This window comes from Festucalex cinctus, chromosome 10 (genome assembly GCF_051991245.1).
Source record: "Festucalex cinctus isolate MCC-2025b chromosome 10, RoL_Fcin_1.0, whole genome shotgun sequence".
In the NCBI taxonomy this organism is placed as follows: domain Eukaryota; kingdom Metazoa; phylum Chordata; class Actinopteri; order Syngnathiformes; family Syngnathidae; genus Festucalex; species Festucalex cinctus.
In genome coordinates, this window is record NC_135420.1 from 19,771,827 (window position 1) to 19,789,713 (window position 17,887).

Consider the following 17,887-nt stretch of genomic DNA (forward strand, 5'->3'; position numbering starts at 1 on the left):
CACCACTCTCGGCCACTCGACGGTTGAAAACACGGCGTTGCGCTCCGCCTTTTTCTTGACGCTCACTTTCCCTGCGTGTGCGTGTACTCAGGGAGGCTGGCCGAAGGGGGCTCCAGCATGCTTGCTGACATCATTTTAATTTTTTGTTTGGTGTGCTCACTTGCCTCTTTATTTATTTATTTATTTATTTTCTTTTTTAAATAACAATCCATACGGAAATTGCCTTGCAGTAAGTAACCTTATACTTTGTTACTGTTAAATGTGTGTGATGTTTAATTTGTGATTTAAATCGTTTTCCATGTGAATATTGTATTTTACCTACTATCAAGTGTGTGTGATTATATGAAATTAGTCTACAATTACTAATGGATAATATAATTAAGATACTAGGTATGTACATGTATATTATTATTATTATTATTATTAAGTCACATGTAATTTTTTTACATAATATTCATCCATCCATTTTTTACTGTTTATCTGACACAAATAAATAAATACATACATACATACATACATAAAAAAATAAATAATGTAAAACGTGTTTGGTGTGCTCGACTCACTTACCTTTTGAAAAAAAAAATCTATACATAAATTGCAGTAACCTCATGTTGTGTTACTGTTAGATGTTTTGTGTAATATTTATTTAGTGATTCAACATTTTCAATATCAATATTTTAAGTACTTTCTGGCATATGAAATTACTCCACAATTAGACTACTAATGGAAAATACTGTATAATTGAAATGCTATTTGTGCAAATATTATCAATAATAATAATAATAATAATCATCAGAATACATTGGATCCCGGAAGGATAAACCAACAAGCATTTTTCACAAAAAACGAGGGTTATGCCCTTGCCCCAATTTTTTCTGAAACATTAAAGCAAAAACAATCCGCAAATAGGTGAATTCGTGGGTGCCAAACCGCGAGTATGCGGCGTCCACTGCAATGTACTGGAGATTATTACATCACTGTATATATATTAAGACTTGTGTTCAAGTCCAGGCTCCAGCCTTCCTGGTGGAGTTTGCATGTTCTCCCCGTGCCCGCGTGGGTCTTCTCCGGGCACTCCGGTCTCCTCCCACATTCCAAAGACATGCATGGCAGTTTAATTGGGCGCTCCAAATTGTCCCTAGGTGTGCTTGTGTTTGTGGATGGTTGTCCGTCACTGTATGCCCTGCGATTGGCTGGCAACCAGTCCAGGGTGTACCTCGCCTACTGCCCAAAGCCAGCTGAGATAGGCTCCAGCACCCCCGCGACCCTTGTGAGGAATAAGCGGTCAAGAAAATGGATGGATGGATGTATATATTAAACGAGGCTTTTAAATGGCAGTGCCACTGCCTATTTCCTTGTCCGAAAACCATAAAACCAACACGTCCCTGCATGCTTACTGGCTGCTTCCTAGATGAGCCGCCAAGAGGATCCCAGGGACCAGGCGAAGATTTGGAACATTTAACAATCTATAACAACAATCAACGCAGAAGCAATGCTTCACCCCTGCTGAAAGACATTTTTGAAATTCTGCCCCTCCTCCTTTCACAACGACCTAAACGATTTACCTGCGCGTGGGGACACAAACATGCTATTCCCTGTGCACGAAAAGACACAATAACCCACTTTTATTGAAAGTTATTGGTTAGACAGCTGTTGCTTGCAGCCTGAGGGCAAAAAAAAAAAAAAAGTTAAGACACCGCCTCTTTTGTTTTCCCGTCGACAAACACAACAGCATAAGTCAGTCTACAGAATTTTCAGACCACATCTGAGTGTGAGAATGCAACAATGAAAGATGCAAAATGTGCTTCAAATCACCGCCTTTCAGTATGTAAAACTTACAGAATCGTATTCATTAGAGAGAGTATCTTATCCTACTATATAAACAGTTTTTTTTAAGCACGCTGCCAATTTTGATTTGATTTTGTTTTTTTTTTTGTACAAAATATTCACAAAAAAAGACATTTCAACTAACCCCCCAAAACTACAAAAAGTATGCGGGGTGATTATACTAACCCAAGTGATGTGGGAGGGGCACATGTTTTTAAAGAGTGGCGTACAACATGTGAGTTGAAGTCTTGCTAGACATTTTCTACTGATTACTTAAACTCATTAACTCCTACTCCAACTCTTTTTTTCAATGTCGTGAGAATACAATGATTGATATGACCCTATGTAGATGCTCATATGCAAATTGTGCTAACCGCCTCATGTTGTCTGTTTGCACAGTTAAGGGGCGGGGAGATTTGCTGTCAATAGGACATATAGGTAAATAATCCATTGACTGTCCCCTGGGTGAAGGCACAGCACATTAATTAGCCCCGTGGACAGACTTAGGAATGTAATGGGGTTACTGCTGAGAACAAACGCACATATGGGTCATAAATACCTTCACAAACATGCCGCACGCACACAAAGAAGAAGACAGGCATGTGAAAAAAAAGGGCATCTTCACTTTATCTAACAGCGCTTTTTTGGAAGATATTCATCAACAAGATTACGCATTAGAACGTGACGTCTGCTCAAGGGAAGATGGATTTGTTATTTTTACAGAGAGGAATCGCCGCCATTCTCACTTTTTTCAGCGGATGTTGCCTGGTTCTTTTGAGTAAGAATAGCGCCCGTTGTCAGTATTAGCAATGAGGCTTGTAAGCCCTCCAAGTAGTTTGTAGTAACAGCTGGGTTTGACATGGAGAGCATGAACAAGGGCAGCCAGGATGGGGAACAGGGAGGAAGGGGGAGGGGGTGGGGCAAAGAAGATGAATAACACACATACACACAAAACAAAGATGCTGCTCATCTTCAATAGACACATGGGGTGAAGACGATAAAAGCCAAGTGACATGTGAACACAAGAGAATGAAGGTTGCTACTTCTTTAACACACATATGATCAGATGTGGCAATAATCGGAGCTGCAAGCAACGATGAACAGGCGCTTATGCCTCATTTTTTATGGCAAGTTCTCAAACTGATCAAACATTAATTCATTAAAAAGAATCAAAAGTCTATCTAAATAAAGTTTTTCCAATATATAACAAAACAAAAACAGTGGTGAATTTTCAAGCATGTTGAGGGCCACCAAAAAGCGCAAAAAATAAAAAATAAAATCCTAATAAAAAAGGATTCCAAGATGCCCGTCGCACTACCGAAAGAATGCAATTTACATAATGATTTAAATTGGAAGTGTCACCCGAAACTCACATCCCCACTGACGTGGGCCCGAGCAAGCGCCCAGTGACCTCCTCCATAAGCAGATTATAAAAACCAAACTGTTGTTTCATCTTCCGCAGCCTAACCTGCCACATGACAACGTCAAAAAAGCTTTGCAGGGTTATTAGACGAAACAAAGCAAAGGAAAAAAAAGACGAGCACGTCATTTAATCCCCGAGCACAATGGCGGCGTAGTGGCCGATTAAAGGCTCAATAAGGAGCACCCCTTTTGTCATTCTTCGCCGTGCTTTTATATATATGTGTAATTAACAACAGATGCACAAGGCAAATTAGCATATGTTTGGCAGGCCAGTCATATATTTGTGCATATTAATGAAATATTTATGGATGTAAACACATTTTCAATTAGGGCCACCTGAGATAGCAGCAGTGTGTAAAGGTGGCGTACAAATATTTTTTTTTTTCAAATTTTGTGCACTTTTTTTTGTACAAAATCCTTCTAAATAATAAAATTAAATCCTCCAAAATAATTAAAGTAACCCCCGAAATTTCTAAATAAAACTTTCTAGCCTGGAAAATGTCATCTTTCTATAATAGGATTTTTTTTTTTAAATAAAATCTTACAAAATATTGTTTTGTTAAATACAAAGATCCCCCAAATATGTAATCTTTCTATTAATTACAGCTAACATTTTCTACAAAATTCTATTAAATTAAGTTTTTTTTTTATGTAAATGTATATTGTATACAAAATAACACATTTTATTTGTGTATTTTTATTTTTTTGTTTCCATTCAAAATCAAGTATTTTGGTTGGAGTTTCGAGCCTTGAGTAAGGTGACCAGAATTTCAAAATAAAACAAAAAGGGACACTACAATTTTGCTGAAAATCAGATATACAATAAATTTTCACCACTGTTTATAACAAATTTAATCTCTAGTCAATCTGGTTGTGTCATTGATTTAGCTAATGCTAAAGCTAGCTGTGGTTGACAGTTCAACAGCTGTAAATAACCCAATCCATTGACAAAAACTTTTTTGCTTGGTCGCAGCAGCAATTGGAAGCTAACTGTTTACCTCACGCTGGTCCCATATTGTAACAATGGAAATATGCCGCCAGAAAATGTCATCTTAAATTGGATCTGAGTGGCAACCACAGCATTAGGCTAGTAGGACTACATTCCCCATGATTTTGAGACACAGAAGCAGGAAGTAGTTCTAGTTGTATTACGAAAACAGGCCTGCTAGCGATTTACCTGTTAAATACCTTTTTAATTGGTTAAATTGCTATGACAGATGTTTGATTGACATGCACATGGCCCAAACAATTGGTTTGTTGACAGGACTAAAAAAAAAAAAAAAAAAAAAAAAACATGGGATAAGACCTTTGTCATAGTTTGACAAAACAATGGTGCTAGCAAATCTGCCGGAACTCACAAGGCTCAAAATCGGGTTCAAACGTTAACAATCTCCAACTAATTATGTGCATCAATCCTACCAAATACACACTTTTTTTCGTACGCAAAACATGCCAGTTGTTAATTCCACTGCTTGTTCTCTTTCTGCATCGCCACAAAGCTTGTTATTGTTTCCTGTCGGCTGTGTTTGGCGCTAGCTACCTGCCTTCATGTTCCACACGTTTGACGCGGCCAAGCCACATCGCCGGCTCTCATCTCACACAAGGATAAACACGGCACGGAGGCAGCGGCCCACAAAAAGGCGAGTCGCTCGCCTCGTTCCACTTGGAGCCCCTCGCGGCGTGTAATAGTAGAGGCTTTAAGGCCTCAGGTGGGGGAAGGGCAAGAGGTGTGCAGGTTTGTGATCAGACTAGCGGAAAGAAGAAGGAGAAGAAGAAGAAAAAAAAGTAGGCCAGGAGTTTGGAGTGTCACTCCACAATATACACTTTTTTCAATTTTTTTTGCTAGTGTGCCATTACACGTGTATATATTTACAAGCTACAGAGGTGTGATTTATGACCCCTCCAGTGGAAGCCATCGCCCAGTAGGAGTTGGAGACTGGAGGTAGAGCAGCGGATGGATTGATAGTGTTGGCTCAATGCCCGCGCTCCAAGTCTATCTGTGTTGAAGGGGAGGGGACTGGTGGTGGTGGTGGGGATCTATCTGTTGTGCTCATGATAAACCAAGCCTCCCCCACCCCAACACAGCCCCCCCCCCCCCCCCCCCTTCACAGCAACAAAACAGCCCAACTCAGGGTGTTTCAACAACAGACTAGCAATAACTGTTATACTTTTTGTTGTGTGTTTTTTCCCCGTTGAAGTGTAAAGTGACAAGGCGTCAAGGGTCACTCTGACCTATAAAATTGATTGAAAATGCTGCAATGTGCATGCCAGGCCAGTAGGTGGCAATAGCACTTTGTAAAGGGACTTTTTTTTTCTTCACACAAATTTCTTTTGAATAAACAAATCTAAAATGATGTTACTTTTCTACTAATTATGTGCACTTGTGTATTCACACAATACTTAAAAAAAACAAAAACACTGAATTATGCCAGTTGGTTACTGACATGCATTCTCCTGAATAAACATTTTCAAGTAGCCCCCAAAAATGTCAGTTCATTATAATTACTGTGAACTTTTCACGCAATTAAAGAACAACAGTGTTTTTGTCTCCCACAAAACACTAGCCAAATTTTCACCAAAATGTGTCAATTTTCTACTAATTAAAGGCACTTTTCTTACAAAATCGTCCTAAATAAAGGATATGGATACAATATAGTCAGTTTTCTACTAATTGCGGTCACTTTTTGTACTCTTATTACTAAAAATAACTAACCCCATTATGTCAGTTTTCTACTGGTTACAATTCCACAACAAAATCATAAAAAAATGTTGTGTACCACAAGGGGTCCTCGGTTCATGCCGATTTACGACATACGATATTTTCAGGGTATAAATGGCGTGCAATGAAGTAGTTTGTGCAGCGGCGTGAGGATACAGTGGCCATCAAAAGTCTCCACACCCCTATTCACATGCCAGGTTTTTGTGATATTAATGTGACCTATAAGCTATACTCATTAAAAAATAAAATAAGAGGAAGTAAAACTGAGATAAATTGGTTGCACACCTACTGAAGTTCGGATGTTCAGGTAGGCTTTTTATGACTTTTCATATCCATGCAAGAAAGCATGAATTGTGGCTAGCGTAATTCAATGGATTTTTTATTTATTTTTTTTGTCATATTTATGGCCTAGAAGTGTTTTTCGGACAAATCTCCCAACGTGTTTAACAACAAACAAGGTGCGGGGCGGTCCACGGACTCTCCCACAGGGTTATGCTATCCCCTGGAAGCAAAACATTTTGCTTGTTTGTGGAACAGGCGAGGACGCCGTATCTCCTCCCATTCAAGTATTCAAAACAAAGTCGGGCCGCCATGGCAAACGGGGCGGGGTAAACGCGCCGTTCTCTTCCCGGCCTTATCCATGCAGTGTAATTCCCACTGAGCCGCGCAGTGAGAAAGAAAATGAGTTTGAGGGATTGTCCCTGACATTAATCCGCGCGCAAACGCTGCACTTCCACACGGGACGCGGCGCACACTGGCAAAGACAAAGCAAATCAACAATCTATTTAGCAGAGGAAAAAGTGCATCAACAATCCTTGTGGCTTCTGTCTGCTCTCATTTGACAACAGCCTCCGCCTGCCTGCCTTCTGGCCTCTCTGCTCGTTTTACGGGATACCCACGAACACCTCCACTTTGACCGCTGGCGTCATGCCATCTTGGAGAGAAGAAAATTGCTATTAAATTCATGCAATTTTAATGAAAAAAATATATTTCGGGATATATACACAGTAGGTTTAAAATGATCTGTCAGTGTTTTTTTTTTTTAATTTTTTTTTTATGGAATTGTATGTATCAAAAGTCCTAGTGATATTGGTATCGGTTAATACAGGAGTTGAGTACTCATACCGGTATTGTGGTATCGAACACAGTAATTTTAATATTATTGTAAGCCTTTATACACAGTTTAATATGGAAGCCCATTACCATCTTTCTTTTTTTCCCCCTGTCAGAATCCAATTTCCGTCAGTGGAATTTATTTTCATTCATTCATTGCGAGAAGTCAATTTCTGAAAGTGGATTATTATTATTTTTATTTTTTATTTTTTTACCTGTACTATTTTGACCAGTGGATAGTTTATTTATTTATTTATTTATTTATTATTTAAATATGACGGTCAGAAGTATGGAAGCCCTATGTTTTTTCTCTTTTTTTTTTCTTTCTTTTTTTTGTGTGTGTGTGTGGGGGGGGGGGGGGGGGGGAGACTTCTGGCTGTTAAAAAAAACAAAAAAACAAAAAAACAAATAACTACCAGGAGTTTCCGTCAGTGACAAAACAACCAAAAAAAAAAAAAAAAAAAGAGAATAACCCCCCCCCCCCCAAAAAAAAAAACAAAAACAAACAAACAAACTTGTAGACCATTAAAAATTATGGTTTTTGTTTTTGTTTTTGGAGGGGGAGGGGGACTTCTGGCTGCAAAACAAAAAAACAACAACAACAACAACAACAAAAAACAACTACCTGGAGTTTCCATCAGTGACAAAACAATAAAAGAAATTAAAAAAATTGTCCCCCCCCCTCCAAAAATAAACCACTTGTAGGCCAATTAAAAATTATGTTTTTTTGTTTGTTTGTTGTTCGTCTCTGTGTGCCCTGCGATTGGTTGGCAACCAGTCCAGGGTGTCCCCTGCCTACTGCCCAGAGCCAGCTGAGATAGGCGCCAGCAGCCCCCGCGACCCTTGTGAGGAATAAGCGGTCAAGAAATGGATGTTTGTTTGTTTGTTTTTATTTTTCTTATTTTATGTTCAAACTGCCAGAAGTTCGTTTCCACCAGAAAAAAAAAGTTGCTTAAAAAAACAAAACAAAAAACAAACTGTATGTATATATGTTAGAAGTATGGAAGCACGTATACTGTTAAAAATAAATGATGATAATAATAATCCACTAATAGCTTTTTTTTCTGAAAACAAACAAACAAAAAAAACAAGATTCTGGTAATAAGTTAAAAATACCCTTCCTGACATAACCAACACCTAAATAACCTATACCCAAATTTTAGTCAAGCTCAGAACTTGCAATGGCTGGGTATGGGGGGAACAGGGTTCGAAATGAACCCACGACATTTTCATGAAAGATATCAGTATTTACCAATACTCTCCCAGGGCAAATAAAGTTTAGCAAGTATTCCCCGCAAACATGTACTTTTGCTACTTATTACTGCACTTCTTGAAACAAAATCATGCTCCAGCTCTATTAACCAATTACCTGTTTATAGTACCCGTACAATATGTCATCCTATTAATAAATAAATAATCCCTAAATAATGTGTATGCATATATGAACAAAACTGTTGAAAAAGCAGATGTAGTCTATAACCAGCTATATCAATATTGACTTGTAGAAAGCAGTCAAGGGGCCTCAGTGTAAGAGGAGTCCATTGTTGTCAACACAATTAACATAATCAATAAAGGTTGCGATCAGTTGAGAGATTATGCACTCTCTTCCTGTTTTCCAAATGTCTCCTAAACCCTTCAACGTCCACTTTTGATTTTCTTTTGATGTTGTAAAAAGTATTCTGAGTATTTTGAAAGCTTATCAGCAACGAGAAGATTCCAACAATCAATTGATCCAAACAGCATTTTTTTTTTCAAATTAATAATAATAATAATCAATAAGAATCTTTCCTGATGTAAAATGGGGCGAACTGCAAGCGTCTGGAAATGGTGCTGTGCTCTTGTGTGCACGATAACAATCAGATCAGAAGCACAATTGACTCTTAATCAATTGAAGTGGGCATGTCATGTCAGGGCTGCCTGGGAGTAGAGGGTGCTTGGGTGCTGCGTGTGTGCGTGTGCGCAGTGAGACAGATAGATGGAGAGATGCGAGGCCCGGTGGGGGAGGGACAGCAAGCAGAGATTGTTGGTGTCGTGGGAGCAGCGCAACAACAACAATAACAGCAGTGTTGTGTGCGTACGTGTGGAAGTGGGTTGTGTTATTACGGCTCCCACTCAAGTGGTGAACCACTTTGCCTTTACTTACACAATGAGGATATGATACTTGTTTTGTTTTTTTCTCCTATGGATTATGTTAGTTTTTTCAAATATTTTTGAAACATTGTTTTCGGAATTTTACAAATTATATTGAGTGATGCCCTGCAATTGGCTGGCAACCAGTCCAGGGTGTCCCCCGCCTACTGCCCAGAGCCAGCTGAGATAGGCGCCAGCACCCCCTGCAACCCTTGGGAGGGATAAGCAGTCAAGAAAATTGATGGATGGATGGATATATTGAGTGAAGATGAAAACTACAATGAAATAAAAATGGACGAATATGTGCAATATGAATTCACATGTATAACGGAACGTATGGTGTTCCACAGGGTTCAATTCCGGGGCCTCTGCTGTATACATTGGATCTGCCGCCCCTGGGTTTCATATTAAGAAAATTGCATGGTGGTTGTATTTAAAGTGTTCTATAAATATTGAGAAATGGGAGTTAGCATCCTAACTGCAAGATTTGCATATACCAAAATTATTGTTGTTGGTTTTTTTTAACAATCCCCTTTTAAACTAAATGTAATAATATTTGAACAAACAACTGGCTGGCTTCTGGTTTTAATAGTAGTTAATCATCAATTTGTTGTGTATATGTAACGTGAGACAATTATACATTTATTTCGGATTACAATCATTTTTTTTTATTTTTGAACATCACAAGAACTTGGTATTTGAACAGGGGTGTGTAGACTTTTTTTTTTTGTAGCCTAGTACCACTTGACTATTACTGTTCTAGCCCTCATCGGTTTGTCCAATTTCGATTTGTCGTGGATTTATGGAAGTGCAGCCTCAATTCATCATTAAAAAATAGTAGTAAAAAAAAAAGAAAGCCGCTGTAGCTATTAGGTACAGCTTCACAATTGATTGACAGCCAGTTGCATGATCATGTTGTATTTTGTACCTAATGACCCATGTTTTTATCTTAAAAAAATAATAATTTTAGGATGAGGATCCTCCTTTTTTGTTGTTGTTTTCACCGTTTCGTCTTCTTCTGGTGATTTTCCTCCTTTTCCCCCCTCCCCCCTTCTTTCTTTGCAGATTAGAATTCATTAGCAATCAAAGAGCCTCCAGAGAGCGCCGGCTCTTAATTACCTTCTCATTTGCATTTTTGCATATTAATGACTGCAGGCTTTTTTTTTTTCTCTCCATTTTTTGCCGCAGTGGTTTAAAGGCACCTCGGTGCTCTTGTTCTCTGGGGATGAAGAGGAGGAGGAAGAGGAGGAGGAGGAGGAGATTGGCCGGAGGCGAGGCTGCAAGCCTGGACTCGGCCCACCAACCCCCCCATCCCAAACTCCCTCCTCACACACACACGGCTCTTCCTGATGGAAGCTGGACAAGACGAGGACGGGGTTGGCTTGAGGCGTATGGAACGTGCGGTGGAGGTAGTGGGGGCACGTTTGGAGGGGGGGTTAAAGTTCAATGTCCCTTATCAACATAAGAAAGAACACATGTCTTTCTCGCTCGCCTAATTATTGTCATATTGAGCCATTTAAGCACCTGATGTGAACAAAACAAGAGCCCGAGAGAAAGTGCTAGTTTGGAGGGGGGACGCACAAGCAGAGGGGATTCTTTATATCCCCCCGAGAAAGGTGCACGGCGGTGAAAATGAGGCTACTGTGCGCGTGCAAGTGTCTTTCTACGTTATTGCCTGCGAGTGTTCACTATGGGGGCAGTGAGAGGCTCATTTGGCTTAATGATGCTGCTCTGCCTGCATAGCAAGTGACATGATGCACTCCGATGTGCGAGCAAGACAAAAAAAGAAGAAGAAGGCCCCTTCACCACACTGCACGGTGGTGGTCCGCTTGATCCGATATGTTTGGAGGGAACGTTGGACACGCGTCGTTTTAAAAGGTAGCTCACAAACGTAACAATTAACGAGCTGGAGCCGACCACACATCTGGACAACAGGTTCAAGCCACATTCAATAAAGTAGTTACTCTATGTGTGTGCGGGCGCAGTGTTGTCACTTCCTGCCTAAGGTGGATTGACGAAAGACTGAAAATAAATAATTTTTAAGTAAAAAGTCTACCTATAAGAATAATGTTGGGAAATAAAGTTAGAAGATTATAACTGAAAAAAGTAAAGGACCGATATATGTGTAATGTATTAAGAAAAATTAACATTTTAGCAAGAACAAGACGTAAAGATATGAGAATAGGGTGGGAAAATTACGAAATTACATCGATAGTTTTTTTTTTTTTTTTTTTTTTAGTTGTAATGTGTTTAAAATCAAGTTGTAATATTATGAGGAAAAATGTTTAAAATAATAAAAGTAGTTATATAGCAAGAATAAAGACAAAGTTACAAGAATAACGTTATATTTTTGCACTTTGCAACAATTTCAATATGAAATTTTACTATTACGACAATAACAATATAGCTACTTGAAAAGTTACGTCAATAAAGTTTTTCAAGTTGTAAATTTTTACGCTTAAAAAATGGCGCTTAATTTTGAAAGAGTGATATAGCAAGAATAATTCCAGAAATTTATAATAAAATTGTAACGTTACGAGAATGAAGTTGTATTTTTGCCCCTAAAAAAATAAAAAAATGAACTTTTATAACAAGGTAGCATAGCATTTTTTTTTATTTTATATATATATATATATATATTATATAAATAATCTTGAGACTTAAAAAGCAAGAATAAAATTTCAAACCAGTACACAAAATTTTTTTACAGGAAATCTTATTAGAACTAGAATAAAACAAATATTACACAAAAGAGATGCAATTCTACCAAAATAAACTCCTTATTAGAAAATGTAAGAAGTTGTTTTGTTTTTGTATAACAGTGTCATTTTCTCGTAATCCAGCTAACAAACAAACAGCTGTCAAAACAATACCTCCTACTGTTCTTGTGCTTGGGGAGTTTAAAAAACCAAACAAAACAGCCAATCAAGTACTTTATTGTACCTTTTGGGGTGTGACGGCTTGTCACTAAAGGTGCCACTTTTTGACCCAAGCTTGGAGTACAATAATGAGCTTGAAACCTGCTGCCATTGATATTATATGCACTGGTGCCTTGACTTACTTACAAAATCTTGTTTCCCAAGTGAAATTGAATGGAAATGACATCAAGGTTTATTCAAATTAAAAAGTTTGAGAACGACTGGTTGGAAAGTTTTTAACTACCACAGGATTGCCTTTTGCATTGTGTATTAGCATTAAGCTAATGGACTTAAGTCATGTGGTTTGTTTCAATACACAATGTTTAATTAAATCAATTTTAGTTAACAGCAAACTTACTGGGAGTGGCAATAAAGACTGTGAAGCAAGCAGTTGGCAGCTTGTATGACGAAAATCTCACAGTCCAGTCTCTAGAAACTAGCAAGTCGAGCAAGTTGAGGTATCGCTGCACATGTTAAGTACAAAATGGTGCCTCATCTAACATGGCAGAAAAAGCACAGAGTTGATCTTAAGTCACCTTTAACTGCTGCTATTAGTGAAGCATTATAAAGTGTGTGTGCGCGTTTGTGTGTGTAAAACGTGTGGGCTGTCAGGGTGGGGGTTAATGAGCTGCTCCGTGACCTATGTCACCTGGCAGGATGGCCCGAGGGAGATGAAGCGAGACAAACAGGAAGTCGGGGTGACAACAAGGCCCGCCCGCTTCACAGCTACGCTCCTGCAGGGTGGCCCATTACTACACAGTCAATGACCAAACATACCCACCCCCCAAAAAACTTTTAAGGAAGGCTCAAGAACAGATTTGAACCCAGAATCTCGTAACCGTGAGTCAGACGTATGAACCACTAGGCCCACCACGATGCCAATTTGTTTCACATTTATATTAAGTGTTGTATTGATGGTACACGTTTGTTCAAGGCGCAAGAGGCAGTGAGGAGCGTCATAACATTGGGACTGCGCCGCCCACTAAGGATCTAAAGACGAACAACACTGCCACCTGCCGGTTACACTCAGCACTGTGCAAAAGACACGTCACGCTCCAATCAGTAGGGATAATTTTTGGATTGACTTTAATAAAAAAATAATAATAATAATTAAATAAATAAATAAATACATAAATAAACAAAATAAAATAAAATAAATTGACTTTAAAACGATTTAAGACTGCTATTATTCGGCATAGAAAAAGTAAAAAAAAAAAAAAAAGATCCTAGCTTTCTGTAAGAAACGAAGAGGCTTGACTAAAATAAAATTAGGAAAAATAAATAAGACTAAGATAAAATACATAAAATTATTGAGTCAAAATAACAAAATACAAGCAAAATGTTTTCACTGTAAGAAAAAAAATGACAAAAATATCAATATAAATTGCTAGCTATAATAAAGATTAAATTGACTAAAAACAACGTCAATGAAGTAAAATTATACTAACTACAAATTGACTAAAATAAGGACTGAACCAAAGTATGATAAATGTTGCTACTTTACTGAAATTAAAAATATGTGAACGGTGACACTGATATCACACTGCACTGTGCTTTGCTATTAAATTTGATATATATTTTTTTAATATATAATCATCACGGTATATGAACATTTAACATTAACACATGTAGCATAAAGTACAAGCAAAATAAAATGGGCTGAAAGAAAAATATCAGTTTTTGATTAGGAATGATTGTTTTTGAATATCAGTTTGATTTACACAATCAGTGAGGTGCAGATTTAACATTTGTTTATTATTGTGCTTGTACAACCGCACTGTCATACGCACGTACTTATTGTTCTTTGAAAATAAACTTACCCGATTTTAGTCATTCTCATTGAAGGTAACTTCAATCTTGAATTCCAGATCATCGCTGGGGGCTTCTTGCTTCTTGATTGTGACGCCACCTACAGAGTGTTCTGGTAATCGCAAAGAGGAAAAGTATATGGACAACAACATGACCACAATAGGAAATTTGTGTGACTGCTCAGTAGAATATAAACATATTATATATAAACATAAACATATATATATATATAAATATATATATATTATATAATATCAATTCGATATATTTGTTAAATCTTACCAAGAGGTTGAAAACACATCTAGAAAATTTTGAAGTAGGAAAGGATATTTGCGGTTGCACTGGACCTAAGCAGATCAGTGAGTGACAAGCACTATGCACTGAGAGATCACCAGATATGCCAGTGGAAATCATCCAATTTCACTTAAATTGGTTAAAAAATGATTTAGGTTGATTGTGTCTTTCTTCAATTATACCAGCACTCTGTTCAACTAAACAAGCACTGATGTCCAGGAAGTAAATTTGTGAGTACGAGATGGATGAGATTGTTTAAATGCCAGGTTTGAAATGATCTTTTTTTTTTTTTTTTTTTTTTAAATCCACCATTTATTTGTCTCTATTCTGTTCCATTGAGCCTTTGGAAATTCTTTTGTACCCTGTTGCTGACTGATTCATTTGAACAATCAGATTCCTGATGCGGTAGAAGATATTGGCAGACATGCTTGTACTGTAAGGTGACTGGGAAAGCCTCCTAGAACATCTGAACTTTATTTGGGTTTAGTTAGGGTTCAGTGGTCCGTGTGCATAGTTGGATTGTTAATTTTTTCCTTGAACATAGCAAGAGGTGAGGGTGTTTAAACTTGTGCAACCTAGTATATTATTGTATTATTATAAGTGGTCCATATTGCAGGTCCCATAATGGTGGAATGTTTTGAAATGATTTATCTCAGTATATATTTTTTTTTTTACACAGTATTTTAACAGGGCTGTGTAAACCTTCAGTCACTGTCTATTAGGGGTGTGAATTGCCTAGTACCTGACGATTCGATTCGTATCACGATTCACAGGTCACGATTTGATTCAATACCGATTAATCCCGATACCAATTTATAAGTCGATTGTTGCGATTTTTTTCATTCAAATTTAGAAAATACTAATCAGTAAGCTTGTAGAGTGTAAGATTTATATGAAAATGTATTATTTATTTATCTGAAATTTCAGTCTTATAGAGGTTGTAATCTGTTTCATGTTTGAACAGCATTAAAATAAAATATTAAGGCTTAATGTTCCGTTCATATAACATTCTTCCATGCTCAAGGTTTGAATCCTAACCCGAAGTCAGACGTTTTGTTGAATATTTTTCCATTAAAAATGGAAGTTTAAAAATCGATTCACACACACACACAAAAAAAAGGCAATGATGATAAGACGTTGAATCGGTAAGACTACCAAATGAACAATTCTGAGCTCTTAAAAAAATAAAAAAAAAATAAAAAAAATAAAAAATCGATTTTTTTTTAAATCGATTCGAGAATCGCGCGATGTAGTATCGCGATATATCGGCGAATCGATTTTTTTTTAACACCCCTACATTTTTGCTTATTGGTGTGCCCTTGAAACTTTTCTAAATGTGAAGTATGTGCATCTTGGCTCTCCATAAAACATTAGATTAGTTCTGTCAAATAAAGCAAACAAAACATGTACGTCACCTTTTGCAACCATTGTTTTTCCTTTTAATAGAAAGATTTGTATATTCTTTAAACCAGACAACCAGATGCCAGACATTTTTTGGATATATTTAAAAAAGAAAAAAACAAAAAACAAAAGACAACATGGAATTACATGATTTTCGACTGCGTGAATGTAGTGGTCTCATATACATTTTATATTCATCACCAGAAAGTGCAAATTCTCCCCAAAACGATTCACCTGCTTGCAGCTTCATAAACAAGTGGAGCGAACTAAAGAAACAAGAGTCATTTCGAGCAAACAAACTACATGCCGTTACCAGAAATATTCAACTAATTTTTAAAATATTTATCATCTACATTACCCCCCCCCCCCCCACCCCACATTGCGTGGTCATGTATTTTGGTGCCTGACATGACTCTTGTGTTTACAATTTAATATCCCATTTTGAGTGTTGGGAAACGTGACACTTAATTGGCCACTTCAGAAACCTCACTAACGATGCTCAAAATAAATAGTAGGCTACTATGTATCTATATTAATCTCCCAGGATGTGTTCTGATCAATACCTTTCTTCCCACTGGACTGCAATAACATTGTGCTGATTTGGAGGAAAAAAAAAAAAAAAAAAAAAAAGTGCTCAGGATGGATACCCGATCCAGCCTTGTACTATTCACCAAGGGTGGGCAACTTTTTCCTAAAGACTGAGGCTGCATCAAATGCTCTGGCAGGCCGGAGGTTGCCCACCCCCGTACTACACGTGACATTCAGCACAGCTCGGAAAGAGTCTCCCAAAAAGAGAACCAATCACGTTTCTCCTTGATGGGAAAGCAAGCAAGCAAGAAAGCGAAGAGCATCCAATATGGCGTCCATCTTCCACAGTACAATTCAAGTGTGTTTTCTCACGAGGGGAATTGAAATAGCATCACGAGGACATCATCAAAACACAAAATGGAAGGATGGCCTTTTATCGCAAAGTGCTAACGTTGATACAATCGCAGAAACTGAGAGGAAGACAAAAAAACAAAGCTAAGCTGTGCGGAATATGAAAAGGGGAATCACAGTATGAAGTTATGGAATGTTTGCTTTAAAGTGGCAGAGCTCCACTACTTGGTGCTTCTCTTCAAAACTGAGACTGATGAGATGGCTCCCCCCCACAAGGTATGAAATCAATATCACACGACGTCACCATGAGCCCAGCTCTCCTTTTCCTTGCGTCTGCTAAGTAGCGAGGCGACAAATAGAGCATGTGATGACGCGCGCAACAAGGAAAGCTAATGCATAGCAGTGTTCGTTTCCACCTGAGAAGTACTTGCAAAAGAGGCAAAAGGAGACCCGCAACATTCTGCATTATTTTCTGGACGTTTTGGCCAACAAATTATGACCCACCCCCTCCCCCCCGAAACCCGGAATGGCTCTTCCTCCAACATTTATAAGCTAGCCAGGAGGTACAAACGGTCGACATGTTCGTTAAGCTGGAGGTTGGCCCTCCTTTTTCTAACAACTTGGGCAGCCCGTCGTCACTGAGGACCCTTCGTTAGGGAATGATAACACTTTCAAGAACTGTGGTGTCGAAGAACTGAAAGACTTGCTAACAGCTCCTCTCTGGTCCACCCCACAACATCAAGACCCGGGAGCTGGACACCTTTTGTAGAACCTGATGATGGCCCACCATGTCGTAAGAACTATGGGCAACAGCAGCCCACCTGAGAGCAGAACTCCCCAACATAAAGAGATGGGAAAACTCAAATACCAATCAGCTGTGAAAGCTCAATTGCAAAGCAATAAAACCGTCGCCCCCGGGCCAACCCCCCCGGCGTCTGTCGCCATAAAATTCCATAGCAGTCACCTCATCTCGCCTTTAAAAGAAAAACTTTATCATGGTTGTTGGTCTTGCTTTATGGCTTTCTCAGATATATTCAGCAAAAAGTCTTTGATAAGAGAGTAAGACAGAAACAAGTCAAGGTCCATTTGGAAAAACACAAAATCAGACAAGTGGCGACGCACTGGCTGCAGAATGCTCAAGTTTAGCCACAAACAAGGTAAGAATAAAAATAATAAATTAATTCAAGTAAAGCTTAAACATCCGCACGATTAGCATCAGCTCGTAGAGTTTGGTCTAAAAACACAGGACAGAGGAAAAAAAAACAACAACACGAACAAGGTGCTGTGGTCAAACGGAAAGACGCAAGGCTCACCTGATGGCTGAGAGCTCCACTGCAAAACAAAATCACAGACCAATGGAACAAATAAACTAATT

General features: G+C 38.2%; 1 protein-coding gene across 2 annotated transcripts in view; it reads right to left on the bottom strand.

The window, feature by feature from the left end:
* tcf3b (transcription factor 3b) overlaps positions 1-17,887 on the bottom strand; it is a 43,597-nt gene that overhangs the window by 23,484 nt on the left and 2,226 nt on the right. For both annotated transcript variants that reach the window (XM_077535406.1, XM_077535401.1), the window contains exon 2: positions 13,950-14,050. The gene's annotated coding sequence lies outside the window, so the exon portion shown is untranslated. The remainder of the gene's footprint in view (positions 1-13,949; positions 14,051-17,887) is intronic.